This window comes from Lissotriton helveticus, chromosome 1_1, assembly GCF_964261635.1.
Source record: "Lissotriton helveticus chromosome 1_1, aLisHel1.1, whole genome shotgun sequence".
In the NCBI taxonomy this organism is placed as follows: domain Eukaryota; kingdom Metazoa; phylum Chordata; class Amphibia; order Caudata; family Salamandridae; genus Lissotriton; species Lissotriton helveticus.
In genome coordinates, this window is record NC_136057.1 from 1648144402 (window position 1) to 1648166176 (window position 21775).

Genomic DNA, 21775 nt, shown 5'->3' on the forward strand with positions numbered 1-21775 from the left:
TACAGCCACTCACACATTCAGTGGCTCTCATGCACAGTTATTTATATATGCCAACTCTCACATGTACTGTGTTTTACATATGTACTTACTATGACATGTAGCATTGAGATATCCATTCACTCATCAATACACTCATGCACACAGTCAACCGCCCATGTAGCTTTTTCCACATGCACTCTTGAACTCATACACCTAGTGAATCAACTGTTCACACATCTATGCACAGAGTCACACACCTCCCAGCCACCCCCACACAAACTCAATCTCCCATACAAATACTTGGGCAACCAATCAATAACACATATAGCCTCTCGTATAGCTAATGATTATCACATGCAGCAGTTTACATCACAACAGACATACTGATGCACACATTCAGACAGTTTAGTCACTAACCCATGCATTTAGTACGACACATTTATTCACTCACTCATACAGTCAGTCACGCACCTACTAAATCCTTCATCCAGACACTTATACATCCACTCATTCTTCAATATATCAAACATATTTAAACTTTACAGAAACACACAGTCACTGGATGATGTTATCAGTGATGTCATTTGAGATGTCATCAGTGATGTCATTTGAGATGTCATCAGTGATGTCATCAGTGATGTCACTGACCATGTCATGAATGATGTAATATGTGACATCATCAGCAGTGGATTGCGGGTGCGCGATATATAGTTAGTGCAACTAACTATATATGGAATTTCAATGGTTTTGTGTGAGTAAAATAAGGTTTTTTAAATGCTAATTCCTAACTATATATGGTGTATAACCTATGGTTTTTTCAGTGAATTTCAAGGTTTTTTAAATGCTAATTCCTAACTATAGATGGTCTCTAACCTATGGTTTTTTCAGTGAATATATATATATATATATATATATATATATACCTGCTTGTTCCAAACCAACAGTACGTCCCTCAGCTTCGAACGCGACAAGGAAGAAGGAACGGAAGACCCAGGATGCAAGTGAGATTTTTTATTTGTCACAACTCGCCAGCATAACGTTTCGGCCTACACAGAGGCCTTGGTCACATGACGCTATGGAGGGAGTGGGCAGTTTTTAAAGTGCAAGTGCAGGAAAATTAGTGCATTTCATTGGCTGACCAGTCAAAGAAGCTGGGCTATATAACAATAGACATGGAAAACATATTTGTTCCAAGCACATCGTGGGATAATCCCCAAGAATTCATAACAATCACTTTATCAAATACATTAGTTTATAATTTAATCCGATAAAAGCAATATTGTTCACCATATACATAATTGATGTAAAATACTTGATAAAAAGGTTTAATATTATTATTTACAAAATAAATAATTGTAAAAGTATTCGGATTAAAACCACCATGTAATTAATTTCATACAAAACAAAATGTTTTGGTTGATGTTTGTTTTTTGTATGATCAGTGATGTTTGTGTGGGCCGTAAAGTTTTTCAAATTCAGACCACACACACCCTTTAGTGAATTATTTCCTTGTACTGTCTATTAAATCTCAACCATACCTCCAACCCCATATATAAAAGTTTTTAAATAAAACATCAAATTCTACTGAGGACAACCAACTGTTGGTGAATGTGAGAAAAACAAATTATTAAAAAAAATAAATGTTTTAATTTATAGAAACCAAGTAATGCCAGATGTTTCGTGTAGGCTACTCCTAACCTACGACATATATTTGAGGTGACACATACATTATAGAAACCTGAACGAAGGCGTTTTAACACTGACCAACCTAGCTGGAAGCACATTTAAAGTTGGTCCAGTGAAAGAAAAATGGGAAAACAACAGAATAGCTCTCTACATGTCACAGATACATTGGACAAAAAACCTAGAATCTTAGTTATTAGAGGCAAGTGTGGAAATGTTCTGTAGAGTTGAGGCGCCGTGGTGTCTTGCTGTCCATTTCTAGAATATGTCTAGTTTCTAATGCTCTCAAGATACCCTACCTATTGCCACCTCTTCTCAGGGGACCCACTGTATCAATGGCATAATATTTAAGGAGTCCACTGTTGTTGTTGTGGCACTCCTTAAAATGTCTGGCAACTGGGTACGTGGCGTCATTGGTGTTGATTGCCCTTATGTGCTGGAGTATCCTTTTGTGGACCTGCAATTTGGTACTACCAATATATTGCAGGCCACATGGACACTTCAGCACATATACCACGTACTCACTCTTGCAAATCAGTTGTTTATTGATCTTGCGAGGCACCAGGGAAAATGTTGTCATGAATTCAGTTTTGCTGATACCATGGGAGCATGCTTTACAGCTGGAACACTTTCTGAATCCCTTACTGGTTGCCATCCAGTTTTTGGGAGGAATCACCTCAGGACTAGATTTAACTAAGGCATCCTGCAAGGAATATGCCTTCCTGAATGTGATTGCCGGTTTGCTGGGCATATGTTCACCAATTACTGGATCAAACCGGATTAAGTTCCAGTGTTTGTTCGCTATTTTCCTTAGTGCCCCATGCTGCCTGTTGTAGGTCCAGATGAGTCTGGTTGGTTGATGTACATTGGTTTCAATGGGATTGTGGGCTTTCTTGTGGACTAATGCAGCATCACGTGACAATGCGTTTGCCTTGTCAATAGCTGTATTTATTATGGCCTCTTTGTACCCTCTAGCTAGAAACCTCTCTTTGCTTGCTGCCTGTGCCACCTTGTACTGATCGCTTGTGCTGCAAAACCACCTGATCAGGAGCATTTCCCCATAGGGGATACTCCTAATCAAATGCGGTGGGTGGTGGCTGTCAGCATGGAGTACCGTATTGCCCGCAGTGGGCTTTCTGTACAGTTTTGTTTCCAACTTGTCCTCTTTAATTACAACCGTAATGTCCAAAAAGTGTGCCTGGGACTGACTAATGTCTGATGTAAATTATTATTATTATTATTATTATTATTAAAGGGGTTTGTAAAGCGCCTGGTGACGCCTGGTGACGCCTCCCGGCGTGTCCCCGCGCTGTAAATGCTAGGTTAAAAGCATTACAATTCAGAGTTTCAACAAACTTGACTGCCTCTTCACATGTGCCTCGCCAAATCAAAAATATATCATCGATGTACCTATACCATCGTATGATATGACTATTGCAGATGTCACGGTGGACACCAAAGAGGACCTGTCTCTCCCAGTAGCCCATATGCAAACAGGCATAACTGGGAGAGAAACAGGCCCCCATGGCGACACCCCTGACCTGCTGGTAGTGTTGGTTAAGGAACATAAAATAGTTGTGGTTTAGGCAAAAACTGGTCATAGATAACCACATTTTGTTGTGTTCCAACATTTCAATCGGACGCTGGCCCAAAAAAAATTGGATAGCTCTCATCCCATCTGCATGCACAATACTGGTGTACAACAATGTTACGTCAAGTGTCATTAACCAGTAATCTTTGTCCCACTTAACATCCTTGATCTTTCGTAAAAAATCACTTGAGTCTTGGATGTATGATGGAAGTTCACCAACATATTCTTGTAAAAATGAGTCAATATAGGCCGTAGTATTTTCTAGCAACCCTCCACATGCAGATATAATCGGTCTTCCCGGGGGTTTATCTGCATTTTTGTGCACCTTGGGGATGAGATATATTACAGGGGTAATCGGGTGATCGTTTAAAAAAAATGTAAACTCATTCATGCTGATCAGTCCAGACGAACGCCAACCCATCAACATTGAATAAAAATCAAATTGTGCTTTTCTCACCATCCCTACGTCACAGTGCTTGTAGCAGTTATGATCGTTTAGCTGTAGGAGGGCTTCCTCCATATATAAGTGTCTAGGCCAAAGCACGACGTTACCGCCCTTGTCCGACTGTCTGACTATCATGTTGCCATCTTTTTGGATCCTTTTGACCAGTTTGTAGTACTCATTATTTTGCCTGTAATTATGCTGCTTGGTTTTCAATGTCTTTACGTACAAAGTCTTGAAATCCTTAATAGCTGCATCGTGAAAAATGTCAATATTGTCATATGCCATGAGAGGTGTAAATGTGGAACGAGGCTTAAATTTAGTCAATCTACCAATGTTAGTAATTGGCTCCTCCTGTGTACTTTGTGAGGTAGCCTGTTCCAGTCTCAAGGCCTCCATATCCTGCATTAAAGGAACATCATTCACAGCAAGCCCCAACCTCGTCGGCGTGATCTCTGGTCTACCTACTGCCGTGCGTGATTTAATGTTAGAAAAATGTTTCTGCAACTTTAACTTACGTGTGAATTTAAAAAGATCTATTCTTGTATTGGCGTAGTTAAAGTCACTCGGTGGGCAAAAAGACAAGCCCATCGACAAAGTACATATCTCTGATTCATTAAATATTGCAGAAGTAAGATTAATCACAGATAGACCAGTGTCAAGTGTTGTAGACAAGTTGCTTACTTCTTTTTGTTGTTGTTCCACCGTTTGTTGTAATTTCTTTTCTTTGGTGTTGCGCCTTGCGTTGGATTTCCGCCGTTCTTGTCGCTTGGTGTTTTTGCTTTTGTATTTGCTTGCAGTGGCACTCTGGGGCGCAATGTATCCCGTCTGTCCTGGCGTATGCACTCTAGTTCCTGAGCCAGGGTGTACCGGGTAAACCCCAATCGCTGCTCCCCCTTGGATGCCTCTGACTCAGAACCACTGTCCATGTTTGAACTAAGGTCAGTGATAGAAGTGTTATCGGGTGATTTCGCTCTTGAAGTTGCTGCCAAGGATGAGGTATTGGGAGTGATAAGCGGTCTTGTGGCTTTTATGGCGTCGTATTTTCGCGCAAATGTGAAGATACGTCCCTCCAAGTAATCAGTCTTGTCTCTTTGAAATTTGTAAGTTTTCCTTTTTCTGATTACATCTTCCTCCTTTTGCACTCTCACCAGCATTTCCTCTCTGTATTTTTTGCATTCCATAATAATGTCTGCTTTATCCGCGCTCATAAGCTCAATTTCCGCGTTTATTTCATCAATTTGTTGTTGAATTTTAACCCGATCACTCTCAGCATATCGTACCAGGATTTCGACCAATCGTCGAGACGAATCCAAGATACACTCTGCCCATTCCCTGAGCATTTCTGGATCCGGGTGTTCATAGCTGAGGGCCAGCATGACTCTCAGCCCCCGGGGAATGCGATTTACTTCCAAATATCTGCTCAAGGAGCGGTGCTCCCACCATTTGGACTGCTCACGTTTAAGGAGCTTTTCGAGCAGTTTGAACTTGTCACGGATACTAGAGCCGCCACTCGCGGCTGGTTCCTCCGATGTGTTCACCTTTGACCCCCCAGCCGGGGAGTCATCAAATGCTTCGAGGGCTGCCACCTCCCTCCCTCTTTGTGCGTCTGCTGACATCGTGTGTACAAGTTGACAAACGCCGATGCGTACTCACTATGTACGGGGGTTTCCAGCACCAAATAGCTTTAAGCCGCCGTACAGGCACAACTTCCTCACCGGAGCAATCCTTACGTCACTGCACTGCAGCGGGCTCCAACCACGGTCTGAGACAGCCGTCCCACCGTGCCAGACCCGGTTTCAGATGCGACGATTGTATTCGGCGTCCGGGGGCTGGAGCAATCTCTCCCAAACGGGAGCAATAACGACTTCCGGGTGACCAGAGGTCACGGCTTCCTGCTGCTCTGCCGCTTTTCGAGGAAGGGGTCTTCCAACACCGGAGAAGCACTCAACCGGCTGTTAAATGCCTGCTTGTTCCAAACCAACAGCACGTCCCTCAGCTTCGAACGCGACAAGGAAGAAGGAACGGAAGACCCAGGATGCAAGTGAGATTTTGTATTTGTCACAACTCGCCAGCATAACGTTTCGGCCTACACAGAGGCCTTGGTCACATGACGCTATGGAGGGAGTGGGCAGTTTTTAAAGTGCAAGTGCAGGAAAAATAGTGCATTTCATTGGCTGACCAGTCAAAGAAGCTGGGGTATGTAACAATAGACATGGAAAACATATTTGTTCCAAACACATAGTGGGATATATATATATATATATATATATATATACACATATACATATATATATATATATATGGCATGGCAATGTTGCTGTTCTACCCCTCTTGACACTTGGCTCAACTGGTTTTTTTCTAGACACCTTGTCAACTCATGTGTTCATTTGATAGGCAACCATATTGTGTTCACTCGCCGAATTGTGTGAACAGCTCCGACCTAGTGAACTCTGAATTGTAAAGTTCAAACATCCTGTGTCTCATGTTGGCATATCGCTGCCCACACAGCTGGGTCACAACGTGCTGACTCGCTGAAGCATGGCTTGGCACCAGGCCCACGGGAAGTGTTCCCCATCTGCTGACCAGAGGTAATTTTAAAGTTGACACAACTTTCTGGTATGAAAAAATGATTCGGCTTCACAGGAGAGGCGTAACAAGGATAAATATCTTTATTTTGCCTTGTTACTTCCCTTTCTATATGTGCTGCATCTTGCAGCACACATAGATTGAGGAATATGCCTCACAGGATTGTTTTTGTGCAGGAAGGTGCACCTGCCTGGACAAAAACAATCCTGCATGCAACATAGGCACTGCCTGCATTGGCGCTAGGTAGCAAAAACAGTGCTTCAGAACCTCACTATAATGTTCCTGTAATCTTTGTTTTTTTAGTGAATTTCTAAGGTTTTTTTAAATGCTAATTCCTAAATGTAACGTCCCTGTTACCTTTGTTTTTCAGGGAATTTCTATGTTGGGGTTGCCTGTAGGGCCTGCAGCCAACCCCCATGGTCTTTCAATCCCACACTGCACATGGCAGGGAGGTTGGCCACTCCCCCCATTTTTCTGAGTGCTTTTGCCTGCTTTTGTCTGGTTCTTCATTGCTTTCTCCTTCCTCCTGCCTCACTTTGTACTGTTTCTCCTTAGTTTCATCCAGTTTTTAGCCCTAGGGATCACCAACTCTGAGGGGCTTTATGTAAATATTGGAGGGGGCCGCCCGGACCTCTCTTCATGCACTCATTTGAGGCCCAGGGACCACTACCTCTCTTTGAAGCCCCGGAAACCACAACCTCCCCGGGCTGTTTAATTTGATCAAATGTAAAGGGCGGCCACAAAGGCTGAAGTCGGCATACAATCTTTGTTGCCTGAGGATATATATATATATATATATATATATATATATATATATATATATATATATATATATATATATTCACAGAAAAAAACATAGGTTTCAGGAATGTTATAGTTAATTGGACATTTCACTTGTACAAAACCAGAGAAATTCGGCCGTTATAGTTAGTTGAGCTAACTATAACTTGTGCCCCAGCAAGGCACTGCTAATGACGTCACATATTACATCATTCATGACCTGTTCAGTGACATCACTGATGACATCATCCAGTGACAATGTGTTTCTGTAAAGTTTAAATATTTTTTATACATAGATATGCCAAGGTGTATTGAAGAATGAGTGGGTGTATAAGTGTCTGAATGGATGATTTAGTAGGTGTTTGACTGACTGTATAAGTGAGTGATTAATTGTGTCTTACTGAATGCATGGGTTAGTGACTAAACTGTGTGAATGTCTGTATTAGTCTGTCTGTTGGTGTGTAAGCGGCTGCATGGGTTGGCGAGTAGGTACATGAGTGTCTATATTGGTTGTTGATTGGTTGTCTGAGTATCTGTATGGGTGCTTGAGTGTCTCTGTGTGTGGGTGGGGGGTGTGACTCTGTGCATAGATGTGTGAGTAGGTGATTCACTGGATGCATGGGTTCAAGAGTGCATCTGTGAAGGGATGTATGGGTGGGTGACTGTGTATATGGGTGTGTTGGAGAGCAAATGGATGTCTCACTGGTACATGTGTGAGTAACTACATATGTGAAAGGCAGTATATGTGAGTGTTGGAGTATATAAATGACTATATGTGAGAGTGAGTGATTGTGAGAGTGGCTGTATGGATGAGTGTGTGCTTGTGCCAGTGTTTGTAGAAGAGGGTAAATATGTGTTAGTATCTGTATGAATAAGTAAAGTGGTGTGTGTATAACTGAATAGGTGAGTACATGGGAGTGTGATTGATTCTTTTCATGACTGACTAGGTGTGTGAGTAACTCTATGGGTGAATGGTGGTGTGTGAGTGTCTGTATAGGTGTATGAGTGCACATGATACTACTGTATTGATGAGTGACTGCATGTATGAGTAACTATATGGGTGAATGAGTGGACATGCGTGTAGACCTAGGAATCAGTAGTGGGTATGTAGTAACTGGTATTGGTGTGTCTATGGTTTCGAAAATGGTAGTATGCATTTTAGAGTGGGTGTATTAAAGGTAATATTAGGGTGTGAGGAGGTGCATCAGATTATCACATGGATGATGTCATCAGTGATGTCATTTGAGATGTCATCAGTGATGTGTCACTGACCATGTCATGAATGATGTAGGAGACAGCTGATAGGGTTTGTAATTACAGATACCAGGCGTTCTACCTAGGGTAAACGTTACAATTCATAGGAAAATGATGTATATGATGTGGTGCGTGAAGAGCGAACGGAGTAACCCTAAACCGTTCCAAGAAAATCTGACAGACTTTCGTTAAAGAACTACGAGCTAAACTCTCGCAACCACAAGCAGTGTGCATAAAAAGTACAACAGTGGTAACAATCAAGTAAAACACAACAGCAGATCTTGACGTTTATTGGATCCACACTCAGCCTGGCTGAATGTGGATCCAATAAACGTCCTGGATAACTTTATGAACGTGAAGATCTGCTGTTGTGTTTTACTTGATTGTTACCACTGTTGTACTTTTTATGCACACTGCTTGTGGTTGCGAGAGTTTAGCTCGTAGTTCATGAATGATGTAGTTTGTGAACTCATCAGCAGTGTCTGGCGGGGGCGCAAGTTATATTTAGCTCAACTAACCATAACAGCCGAATTTCTCTGGTTTTCTATGAGTGAAATCTCCAACTAACTATAATGTCCCTGAAACCTATGTTTTTTTCAGTGAATTTCTATGCTTTTGTAAAGGCTAATTTCTAGCTATAACGTACCTGAAACCTATGGTTTTTTTCAGTGAATGTCAAAGGTTTTTATAAATGATAATTTCTAACTATAACATCCCTGAAAGCTATGATTTTTTCAGTGAATTTCTAAGGTTTTTTTTAAATGCTAATTTCTAACTTTGCCTACAGAGGTAGGTAGGACATGTGAAGAAAGAGGAAGAAAGGTGCAGAAAGAAGTAATAGAAATGCAGAAAGAGGCAACAGAAGTCCAGAAAGACGAAGAAAAGTACAGAAAGAAGTAAGAGATATGCAGAAAGAACCAACAGGGGTGCAGAAAGAGGCCTTGTTTCAAAGTCATAGTGTGCCCCCAACTTTTTACTGACTGGTACTGGTGGTAACTGACTCTGACTAACCAGGCCCAGAGCCAGTGCTATGCTAAAAGACAATTAGAATACAGTGAAAACACCTACATACACTAGGATACACTATGGGTTAGGGTATGCCTGTGATTGGCATGACCTCCCCTGTAAGGCCCTAGTACATAATAGGGCAGGGAGATTAAAAGTACCTCTAACTCAGAGGTGCAGAAAGAGGCAAGAGAGGTACATAAACAGGCAGGAAAGTTACAGAAAGGGTGAAGAGAGGTGCAGAAAGAGGCAAGAGAGGCACAGAAAGAAAAAAAAGGGGTGCAGAAATAGAAAAGAAGGGTGCAGAAAGGGGCAAGAGATCTGCAGAAAAAGCAACAGAGGTGCTGAAAGACGCAAGTGACGCAAGTGAGGTGCAGAAAGAGGCAAGAGATCTGCAGAAAACAACAGAGGTGCTGAAAGAGGCAAGAGAGGTTCAGAAAGAGAAAAGAGGGGTGCAGAAATAGAACAGAAGGGTGCAGAAAGGGACAAGAGATCTGCAGAGAAAAGCAACAGAGGTGCTGAAAGACGCAAGTGAGGTACAGAAAGAGGCAAGAGATCTGCAGAAAAAAGCAACAGATGTGCTAAAAGAGGCAATTGAGGTGCAGAAAGAGGCAAGAGATCTGCAGAGAAAAGCAACAGAGGTGCTGAAAGACGCAAGTGAGGTACAGAAAGAGGCAAGAGATCTGCAGAAAAAAGCAACAGATGTGCTAAAAGAGGCAATTGAGGTGCAGAAAGAGGCAAGAGATCTGCAGAAAAAGCAACATAGGTGCTGAAAGAGGCAAGTGAGGTGCAGAAACAGGGAACACAGGTGCAGGAAGAGAACAGTGGGATGCAGAAAGTGGCAAGAGAGCTGAAGAAAAAAGCAACAGAGGTGCTGAATGACACAAGTGAGGTACAGAAAGAGGCAAGAGATCTGCAGAAAAAAGTAACAGAGGTGCTGAAAGAAGCAAGTGAGGTACAGAAAGAAGCAAGAGAGGTGCTGAAAGAGGCAATAGAAGTGCAGAAAAAAGCAACAGAGTTGCCGAAAGAGGCGAGAGGGTGCAGAAAGAGGCAAGAGCAGTGCAGAAAGAACCAAGAGAATTACAGAAAGAAGTAACAGAGGTGCAACAGGAGGCACGAGGGGTGCAGAAAGAAGGAAGAGAAGTGCAGAAAGAAGCAACAGAGGTGCTGAAAGAAGCCCAAAGGGTGCAGAAAGAGGCAAGATAAGTGCAGAAAGAAGCAACAGAGCTACAGAAAGAAGCAACGGAGGTGCAAAAGGAGGCAAAAGGGATGCAGAAAGAAGCAAGAGCAGTGCAAAAAGAACCAAGAGAAGTGCAGAAAGAAGTAACAGAGGTACAGAAAGAGGCAAGAGTGGTGCAGAAAGAGGGAAGAGAGGTGTAGGAAGCGGCAAGAGAGTTGCTCAAATAGGGAAGAGGGGTGCAGAAAGAGGCAGGAGGGGTGCAGAAAGAAGCAACTGCTGCTCAGGGGATGAAGTCTACTTGTGTCCTGAGTTCCTCAGTACACAAGAGGACCTCATCGCCCCACCAGCAGTGCACCAAGAGGCCCATTGCAGAGTGGTGTAAAAAGGGGCATGGCCTCAGATGACCTCTCTGCAATCCAGCTGTGCGCTGCTTACTGGAGGTACCTGGTGGGCTAGTTGTCCCCCAGGGACCCTCAATATTCAAGGGGAGTTAATTCCCCAACTTAGAATGCACCAGGGTGCGCATTTAGGGACTTAATTCCCTAACTTAGAATGTGCCAGGGGAGCGCATTTGCAGAGTCATGCAGGGAAAGGGTGGGTCCTCCGGCGAGTTTCTTTTTTTTTTTCTTAAACTTTTTATTTTATGGGAGGGGGGCAGAGTGAACCCCCTTCCCTGGGACACTTTTGGCCCCAGGGACCCCATACCGTGGGGCCTGAAAACCTTGTTTTTGTGAAGGGAAGGGGGCCTTGTGGCCACCCTCCTCAGACCAATTATGCCCCAGGCCGGCCTTTCTGTTTTTAATTTTTTTTAACATTTTTTATTACAGGGGAGGGGGGCGGCGTGGACCCCTCCCTGGCAACTTCTGGCCCCAGGGACCCCACACCCATGGCCTGGCCTCACCCCCACAGTCCCAACCGTCGCCCAGCCTCCCGCGGGAGCCGACATTGCTTTTGCACGAGGGGAGCTGCTGACATGCAGCTCCTCTTGTGCAAAAGCAAAGCAGGGTTTGCTATGGCAGGGTGACTTTCCCCAGGTCCATCAAGGGCTCCTGGATGGGGGCCACGCAGCCCCCCTCCAATCATTTTCAAAGCCCCGGAGAGGTGGTGGTTCCCGGCGCCGGGGGCCGTAACAGACCCCCGCATTTCAATATTTAGTGCCCTGGGTAGGTGGCAGTCCGTGGGGCAGTGTGAGGGGGGCTTGAGCCCCCACATTAAATATTAGTTATAGCTTCAGGCAGGTGGTGGTCCTCGGGCTAGGGGGGCCCCATGAAATACAGATCGAAAGGACCAATGGTGGTTTAGACAACTGTGTCTGAAAATTAATGGGCCAAGCTGAGATCCAGCTATTGTCAAGTCAAAGAACTCTTTATTCGATTGCCATGTGAAACAATCATAAAAGCACATAAAAAGGCCACATGTTCATGAGTTAAAATATCACACAAGTAAAAAATCTCAGCCATAAATGATAGCAAGTATTGTACGCAATGAGATCGATCATATTTAAAATTACAGAAAAAAAGAGATTAAATAAACATACATTTCCTTTGACTCAAGACTAGGCCTGGGCGGTAAATTCCGTTCCACTCATGGAATTTGGGTAATTCCATGTTCCGTGGAGAACACGGAATTGCCAAAAATTCTGCAAACCGCGGGTTCGCAGAATTTTTGGCTTGTTCACGCTTTCAAAATGCATGTTCGCAAGATATTTCTCCTCGAGCATGCAAACAGCATTCGCAAACAGGAAAAAAGCATCACGAACGGGCGGAACAAGCAATTCCATGTGTTTGCAGAACTTTTGCGTGCTCGCAGAGATTTTTACCATTTTGCCGAACTTTGCGTAGCGCGACTACACAAATTCCACCCACCCCTACTCAAGACTCGTTTAAAAAAAGTTAAAATCCTAAAAACATTTTGCACATTATCTAAAAGTTGTATTGCAAGAAAAGTCGGTCGACATTGCCGGAGCCCCAATCATTTCAAGATCGGTAATAAACAGATTTTCCGCGCATCAAGATAAAAATTACGAAAAAAGTACGACTTGTATCGTGGACTGTATTGAGTGATTGTCACAGGTACACACATCAAGATCTTCTGCCCAATCATTCATTTTAGGGATAGTGACGAGTCTGTGAAAAACCCCAGCCTAAATCTAGTCAATAAAAATCTGTCATAAACACCTGGTACAAAAGCTAAATAGGGTTGAAAATTAAAAGTAGTTAAGATCAACTGATTGTGCATAACAGTTGGCTGTATAATCTCTGAGGATATTCTGATAGTATCCAGAAGCCTCAGAGCCTCCTTTTTTAAGTCCTTCGTTATGTCAATAGTTCTTGGGTCAGTAAAATATTCTAAGTGACCTAAATCTTGTAAGAAGTTCCTGACGTATCTCAGCCATGGTATCTTCATGGCCCCTTCTAGTTTTAAAGTGTCTATATATCCAATTACCACTCTAACGTGCATTCACGCACTAACAGAGATATAGACAACTTTAAGTAGCTTTGTGCCCAGTGAAGCGATATATTTTCAGTTAGGTGCAAGGTCCATCACAACGCCTTTCGACCAACACTGTGGCCTTGGTCACATAATCGTGTTACGTTGATACATGACATTTATTGGATACTTATTAGTCATGTGACACCTTAGCAACACCACAATGGAAATGGACGACATACTATGGTTTAAGTTGTAGATTCTACAATATATACATGGTTCCAACATGAATTGAAATTTGCAAATTGATAATATTGTTAATATCAACAGATCAGTATGGTCAGCTGAATGCTACCTTAGATAACATACTAAATGATGACAAATATGCAAAAATTATTAGATTACGTTTGCATTAAAAACATATAATAAAACACAAATGTGATTATTATGAATGTTAAAATGATCATAAAAGCAATTTGCCAATATACGATATAAAGAACCATAATTGGAATTTTTTAAGCGAATGACACCTATTGTACATAATAAATAGTTAATAAATATGATAAGAAATAATCAGTGCAAATAGTGCAATGTAAACATAATGGATGAACAATAGTCATTGGCCTCATTGGCTTCAAGTATTGCGCTCAATCAAATTATAAACAATTCCAAAGTGCGGTGCTAATGTGCTAAGTAAGTGCAAAATAGTGCAAGTCTTATCGTTGTCTAAAAGTGCTTAGTTAAATAGAAGTGCTACTGGCAGTTGGAGATGAAAAAAGATTAAAACTGTTATTCCTTCTTAATTTATACTGACTCATTATCGTGACTGTAAGGGAGCCCCCTTGCAGTACAATGCTTCTGATTGAAAGTATCATCTCGATTAGCACAGTCAGAGGTAATAAACAGGAGAAGGGTATTCAGTATCAGGAAATATCTTTTAGAGTATATGTACAGGACCTTTTGTCTTTTGTAGGTAGCACAAAAACTGGACCATATTACAGATAGTTGTGTAGATCTTCGCCGAGGTTAAGACCCTCTGGGGCTTAGTGTCGAGTTTGACAATGTATCTCGATTCTAATTGTCTTAACTTCTTTTCTCAATTGCCCCCTCTTTTGTTTACTGGAAAAGTGTTGATCACAAAATATTGGAGACAATTAAGATTGTTGTTATGTTACCAATTTAAAATGTCGAGCCACTGGGTAGGCTGGGTCGGAATTCACTATGGCGCGTAGATGTTGTAATATGAGTACATATACCTGCAATTTTGTGCTCCCTATATAGCGCAACCCACATTTACACTGCAACACATACACAGCATATTCTGATTTGCAAGTGTAGTGGCCTTTAACTACAATGCTGGTGTTAGAGAAAGCCGTGGTGTAGGTGGTAGTATTAATACCGAATTTGCACGCACGGCAAGTACTACACTTATAGAACCCTCTTTTAGGCGATAACCAGCTAATCTTATTGTCAATTTCTGGGCTTGTTTTGACTAGGTCATTGTACATGGAATATGCTTTACTAAAAGTCAATGTTGGTTTATCCGGCAGTATTTGTTTGAGTGTGGCGTCTGTAAGTACAATGTGCCATTGTGTGTTAATGATAGGTTTAATTGCATTGGCCTGCTTGCTATAAGTGGTTACAAGTCTGCACTGAGTTCTTTCTGGTGTATTAGATGAAACATTCTCAGAAGAGTTGTCACATGAAACAGTTGCTCTACTACTATTCCCAATTAATAATGCCTGCCTGTCTCTGCTACTGGGCTTTCTAATAGCTATGTCCAATCTCCTGGGATTGTATGCTTTTTCAATGAACCATTGCTTTGCCGCCATTTGATGATACTCTAAGTCACCACTCAAGCTACACGCCCTGTGTACTCGTAGAAATTCGCTGTATGGTATACTGGTGATGGTATGCTATGGGTGAAAGCTAGTGGCGTGTAACAGTGTGTTGCCTGCAGTGGGCTTACTATACAGGCAGGTTTCAATTTTACCTTGATTAATGTATATTGATATGTCCAGAAAGTTAGTTGAGACCTTTTCGATGTGTGCTGTAAAATTCAAGTTCATAATTTTGTAGTTGATGTTATCTACAAATAATTCAGCTTGAGCTTGTGTTCCATGCCATATTACAAAAACATCATCAATGTAGGCCACCATTGAACTACATTATTGATCCATGCATTGCTATGTTCCACCTGTAGGACATGCTCCTCCCACCAGTCTACATGGAGGCAGGCATAACTGGGGGAGAAGCATGCCCCCATAGCCACACCTTGCATTTGTTGGAAAATACTGCCATCAAATGTAAGCACATCGTTAAATAAGCACCATCTGATCATCTTAAATAACATTGAGTAATGTCTACACATTGAAATTGGTCTTTTTTTTCAAATAAAAATCCACAGCCTTCAAACCATCGTTATACCTAATGCTGGTGTACAGGGCAGTAATGTCTAAGGTGAGGAGCAAATATTCACTGGACCATTGTTGAGTAATTAAATTTAAAAAAAATCATTGGTGTCGCGTAAACACGTTGGAAGATTGGTTACATGTTCCTGTAGGTAGTAATCAACGTATCTTGATGGGCACTCAAATAAACTTTTCTTGGCAGAGATGATCGGTCTCCCTGGTATAGGACTGACCCCTTTATGGACTTTGGGAATAAAGTAAATTGTAGTCATGATAGGAAAATTGTTTGTTAAAAACTTAAATTCATCCTTGGATATCATGCCTTCTCTTTTTCAAGATGTTAGTTCGTCTTTATAATTTTTACTGATCTTTTTGACCTCCAAAGCATTTTTTTATAACAATCTTGGTTGCTAAGAAGCCGATACGCTTCTGCCTTGCATTCCTCTTTACCCCATAAAACAATATTACCGCCTTTGTCTGATTTAATAATGACCACCGTGGAATTGTTTTTGAGTTTGGTCATAAGCTGGAAATATTTTGTAGTTCGATGGTTCAGGGTTTTGTTGTATTTTTGGTGTTTCTGTAGAGTTTTTTTAATTCTTCTGTCACTCTATCGTGAACGATATCTACCGCGTGGCGGGGCATGGTGGACACAAATGTTGATCGAACCTTGAAGGGGCTATGCCCAGGAGATGAAATGTTGACACCTTCCTTTTGTGCTATGGTTTGAGTGCTGTTATTGGCTAGATTATAGTCATTTTGCTCTTCGCGTAGTACGTGCAATGTTCTCATTAAAGGAATATCGGATGCTGTTAAACCGATATTGGGCACGTCATAGTGTGGTTCTTTGTCTTTCATAGTTTGTTTTTTAATTGTAAAATATGTAGTTAACTTGAGCTTTTGAATGAATTGAAAAACATTGATGAGAGATTCACAATAATTGAAGTTACTTTCCGTGCAATAACTTAAACTTAAAGCGAGCAACTGTTTTTCAGCCTGGTTTAGTTTGATGTCGGTCATGTTGATTATGGGTTTGTCCATTGAGGCTAGCGTTGTTGCCAACATTTCTCCTGCTGGCCCCTTCATTTGGAGCCTAAGACATTTGTGTCTTTCCGGCCTTCGGATGTTTCTTTTTTGTTTTGCGTGGTGTTTGTGTTCCGCGGTCATAAAGTCTGTTTTCGCTGTTCCCTGATAATATCCATCTCCTCCGCCAATGTTAAATGTCCCATATCTGATGTTGAGTTGGACAAAGATTCCACACTACACTCTGATTCCGTATCACTGGGAATTGTGCTGAGGTTTGATGTAGAGGCATACGTGTCAGTATTGACATTGCCTTAAAGACGGCATCCGGACACGGCTCCACGGACACATTGCGGTTGTTATGGGATTCGGGTTCCCTCTGTGAAAATCCCCCATCTACTCGAGAGCTTTTCTTTTCTCTAATCAGAAATAACAGTTCTCGCCGCCTCATTACCTACACATGATGGATTTTTTCATCGTCAATTATTTCTTTGCCCTGAAGAAGCCCATTTTTGGATGAAACGCGTTGGCTAGTTTCGTCATCTGCATACTGTGCATAGCAGAAAATAAAAGATGAAAAACAACATTTGAAGATATCGTGTCATTAAATTCTTATACTTTTTTCTGTTCTTTATATGTTGCCTCTCATCCAAAGTAGCTTGTGGTCATTTGTTGTTGACTTGTTTTGCGATTAGTTGTCTTTTGTTTTTTAAGTGGATCGTATTTGCATGCAAAGGTGAACACCTGTCCTTGTTCATAATCATTGTTGTCCCGCGCAAATTTGTACGCTTTTCTATTTTTGATTATATCTTCTTGTTTTTGTAAATGTTCTTTCATTTCTTTAATGCTTTTTCAATGGAGTCTTTGTTAGCTAGAATTTTCCAATTTCTCAAGTTCATTATGAATGCTTGCAATCTCTTTCATGTTTGTCTCATGGTCGACTTTGGCATATTTTATGAGTAAACAGAATAAGCTCATTGAGGCATCCAGGTTACTTTCCACCCATTCTTTTAGTAAGAGCGGATTAGGCCTCTCAAAATTAGGGGCTAGCATGATACGGAGTCCTCTTGGGACCCTGTCGGCTTCATGGTATTTCTCTAATGATTTCACTTCCCACCATTTGGTGAGTTCACTCCTGCTGTTCTTTTCTAAGGATTTCAATAAACTTTTTACATTATTGTTTTTATCAGAGTCATGTTTGCTTGTGCTAAGGTTGTCAGATACTTTTGGTAAATTTGTAAACAGTTCTTCAGCTGCCATTTCTCTCTCACATACAGTGTCGTCCGACATTGCACCAATCGATATAACTGTTTTTCAAATTGTGTCGAGTGCTAGTTCTCAACGGGCAACAGGTCAGCACCTCCCCACCTGCAATGTATGACCCTCCAGACTTCCTGCGTGTGTTTTCGGCGTCCCCACGAGTCCTGCGACCCACAGAATCTACCTCCCGACACTGCATGCGTGGTTGGCATAATTAGCGGTCGTGCTGGGGGCTGATCAGAAAACTCAGGTGGAGCGAAATCCTTCGTGGCTTGTGAAGCGATCAGCCGTCTTTTGGGTGAGGGGTCCATAGCGGCAAAAGAAGCCCGTTCATAAGGTAATCTTCAATTACCACTCCAACATGCATTCACGCACTAACAGAGATACGGACAACTTTTAGTAGCTTTGTGCCCAGTGAAGCGATTTATTTTCAGTTATGCGCAAGGTCCATCATGACGTGTTTCGGCCAACACTATGGCTTGGTCACATGATCGCATTACGTTGATTCATGACATTTATTGGATACTTATTAGTCGTGTGACACCTTACTAACACCACAATGGAAATGGACGACACACTATGGTTTAAGTTATAGATTCTACAGTATATGCATGGTTCCAAAATCGATTTAAATTATCAAATTATTAGCATTGTTAATATCAACAGATCAGGATGGTCAGCTGAATGCTACCTTAGATAACATACAAAATGATGACAAATATGCAAAAATGATTAGATTACGTTTGCATAAAAACCATATAAAAAAGCACAAATGCCATTATTATGAATGTTAAAATAATCATAAAAGCAATTTGTCAATATACAATATAAAGAACTATAATTGGAATTTTTGAAGAGAAGGACACCTATAGTACGCAATAAATAGTTAAATAATATTATATATATATATATATATATATATATATATATATATATATATATATATATATATATATATATATATATATATGTATATATATATATATATATATATATATATTACCTACTGGCGGTCGCCAGTAGGTATATATAGTTAGGATTTTTTCTCTATGGGTTTTTTGAAAATTCTATGTCTAATAACTTTGGCGTTTGTGGACGGAATTGGCTGAAATTTTCAGGAAAATGGCACATTTTGTTTCTGAGCAGCCCTTGAAAATTTGGGGGGGGTTCGTCCAGTGGGGGCCGAGAAAAAAGGGGGGTCCCAAAACGTGTTTTTAACATTGAGTTTTCCATAGGGCGGTTGGCCTCACTTTTAGCCCGAACGGCTGAATGGATTTGCACGAAACTTGGCAAAATTGTAGGGACTGGTAGCCCGATGTGCCTTTTGTAGGTCTCAATATATGTGCTCCAGTGGATTTTGAGAAATTAACGTTTAAAAAAAGATATATATCTGTAACAGCGGACCGGTTAGCGCTCTGGTTCGCGGACTTTTCGCGCAACGGAGCTTTGTGAAGCGAAGCTGATTGGTTCTCCGGCGTCTGTCAACATTCCAAACAGTCCGTAGCGGCCGCCATCTTGTCTCTCGGTAGGATCGAGAGACAAGAGGAGGTCAAAACAAAGGGGGAAATAACTATAAGGGGGCATAGTAGATCCTCGCTGACCCCCTAGGTTTGATGTGGAGGTTTTAAAAGGGCCCCGCGGGGCAAAAAAAAATAATAAAAATAATAATTGAACGGCTGAATGGATTTGCACGAAACTTGGCAAAATATTAGGGACTGGTAGCCCGATGTGCCTTTGCTAGGTCTCAATATATGTGCTCCAGTGGATTTTGAGAAATTAACGTTCAAAAAAAGATATATATCTGTAACAGCGCTCCGCTTCGCGTAACGGAGGTTTGCGAAGCTGATTGGTCATTCTGTCACTGGGCTATAGTTGGGCTACATCTGGCTGATATTTGGGCTACATTTGTTTTTTTGTGTGTCTGGCGGCCATCTTTGGGCTACATTGGGCTACATTGGGCTTCATTGGGCTACATTCGGCTAATTAGCAAATAGCTCATCGCAAACTAGGAATGGTAAAGAATCGCTATTTATTCCTTAAAGTTCGCTATTTAGGAAATGCAAATAACTTTGATGATACATATGGCGGTTCATCTCTAACAAGATAAGAAGCATAGGGATAGATTTATGATGACTGGCGCATCACCAGGGATGTGTTAGTCATTCTGTGCCGCTGTTCCGTCACCTATGGTGTGCTGCATTTACAATGCGGCGCATCACGGGGCAAAAACAGCACAGATGCGTGATGTATCTGTGCCGTAAAGGTGGCGCATTGCTGGAGTTGTATCGCAAGTGTGATGAAGGTCCAGCAAGGGTCGGGGGTGCCCCTGTCGCAGGGTTTCTGTTCTCACGCAGAACTGTGGACAGAGGATTGGAACCTCGGCGAATTAGGGTGTCCCAAAACTCACGTTAGTAATCAAAAACTATTTAGCAAGCTAGGTACAGTGTCACATTGGATATAACAAACTCTCAATGTTTAGACAATCCATAATATGAACTTATAGTACCTCAGGATACGTGGAACTCATGAACAGTCGGTCGTTATATATTTCTTAGAAACCAGAACATGGAGTTAAGAAGAACACATGTGTATTTGAAATGTTTATTTACTAATGCCGTCTTCTCAGGCGTAGTACCTTAGATAATAAAAGTACACATATTATCAGTAGCAAAATTACCAGCATAGTTACTAGTACATAAAAAGTGAATGGTGATAGTATGTTAACATGCTGTAAATGAATAAGAGTTAGCAACACTTATAAGCAGCCGCGGGCCGTGGAGGGAGTTACGGTGAGGCAGGGAGGCGGGGAGGGGGAGAAGCAGGGTGGAGAATACAAGTACACATATTATCAGTAGCAAAATTACCAGCATAGTTACTAGTACATAAAAAGCGAATGGTGACAGTATGTTAACATGCTGTAAATGAATAAGAGTTAGCAACACTTATAAGCAGCCGCGGGCCGTGGAGGGAGTTACGGTGGGGCAGGGAGGCGGGGAGGGGGAGGGGCAAGGTAGAGAGGGCTCCACCCTGCTTCTCCCCCTCCCCGCCTCCCTGCCTCACCGTAACTCCCTCCACGGCCCGCGGCTGCTTATATCTCACCCTCCCTAATACACATATTATATTATTTGCTAAGAAGGTCTCTTTGTGTTGGTTTAGGGCGTGCCCATACTTTAGTGTCTTAGATTTGAAGGAATCACATCAGCATACACCAGCTCTCTCTTCATGTGAACCGCATCAACTGTTGTGTATGTGTGTTCGGCAAAGCAATATAAAACCCGCCTCATGCCCAGAATTGGCAGAAGTTGCACTTATGTTATGAGTATGAAGTCGTGGAGATCAGACCTCATAACAATTCTGTATCGTGTTGTTCTTGAAACTTTAGCACTCGCTGTACAGATATAGTTTAACAAGTAAAGCAGATAGTAGACCAATAACATATTATTCTCATGTAAACCACGATGAACTACTAGGTGGAAAGCTAAAGCAACAACTAAATGTCGTGTGCAGAAGTTGCAAAAAAGGAAAAATGGCGTTTAAACCGGTAATGAGCCCATGCTAACTTAACACGGTGTAAAGATATCCAGGACCTAGATGACACCTCCTCATGATCCGGAAACGAACTGAATAAGATAATAGAAGTGCCATCTCATGAGAGCAGATTGCAAGTTTATATGTGGACGGTCCGCAAGGTAAAGCATTAAAAACTAGGAAAATTCAATGCTAAAGAAAAATAAAACAGCCAAGTACTTTATCGAGTCTTAAGCCAATAGGCAAGGTAAATAATAAAAACTTGACAATTAAGTCAATGAATTGTCAATGAAATGCTAGTACTCAGCATATGAAACATGAAAAAGGTCTATGACATAACTGTGTATGCAAAATAAGCTGCAACAGCCTCCAACAGGAAGTCACCGTCTTCATCCGAAAAGAGTTCAGCCATCCAATTTAAAAGCGGAAAAGAACATACGTGCTCTCCCAGCACCGGATCCTCTATCACCATCAGAGGACAGCTCGGTGGGTTTTCAAGAAAGCTGTGTTCCAAGAAAGACTGTGCTGCCGCCAGTAAATTCCAGGGACCAAGTAGTCCATGCATCAATGCCACAGCCATAATCCTTTCGCCAGGACAAATCAACTCGTGAGTAATGATA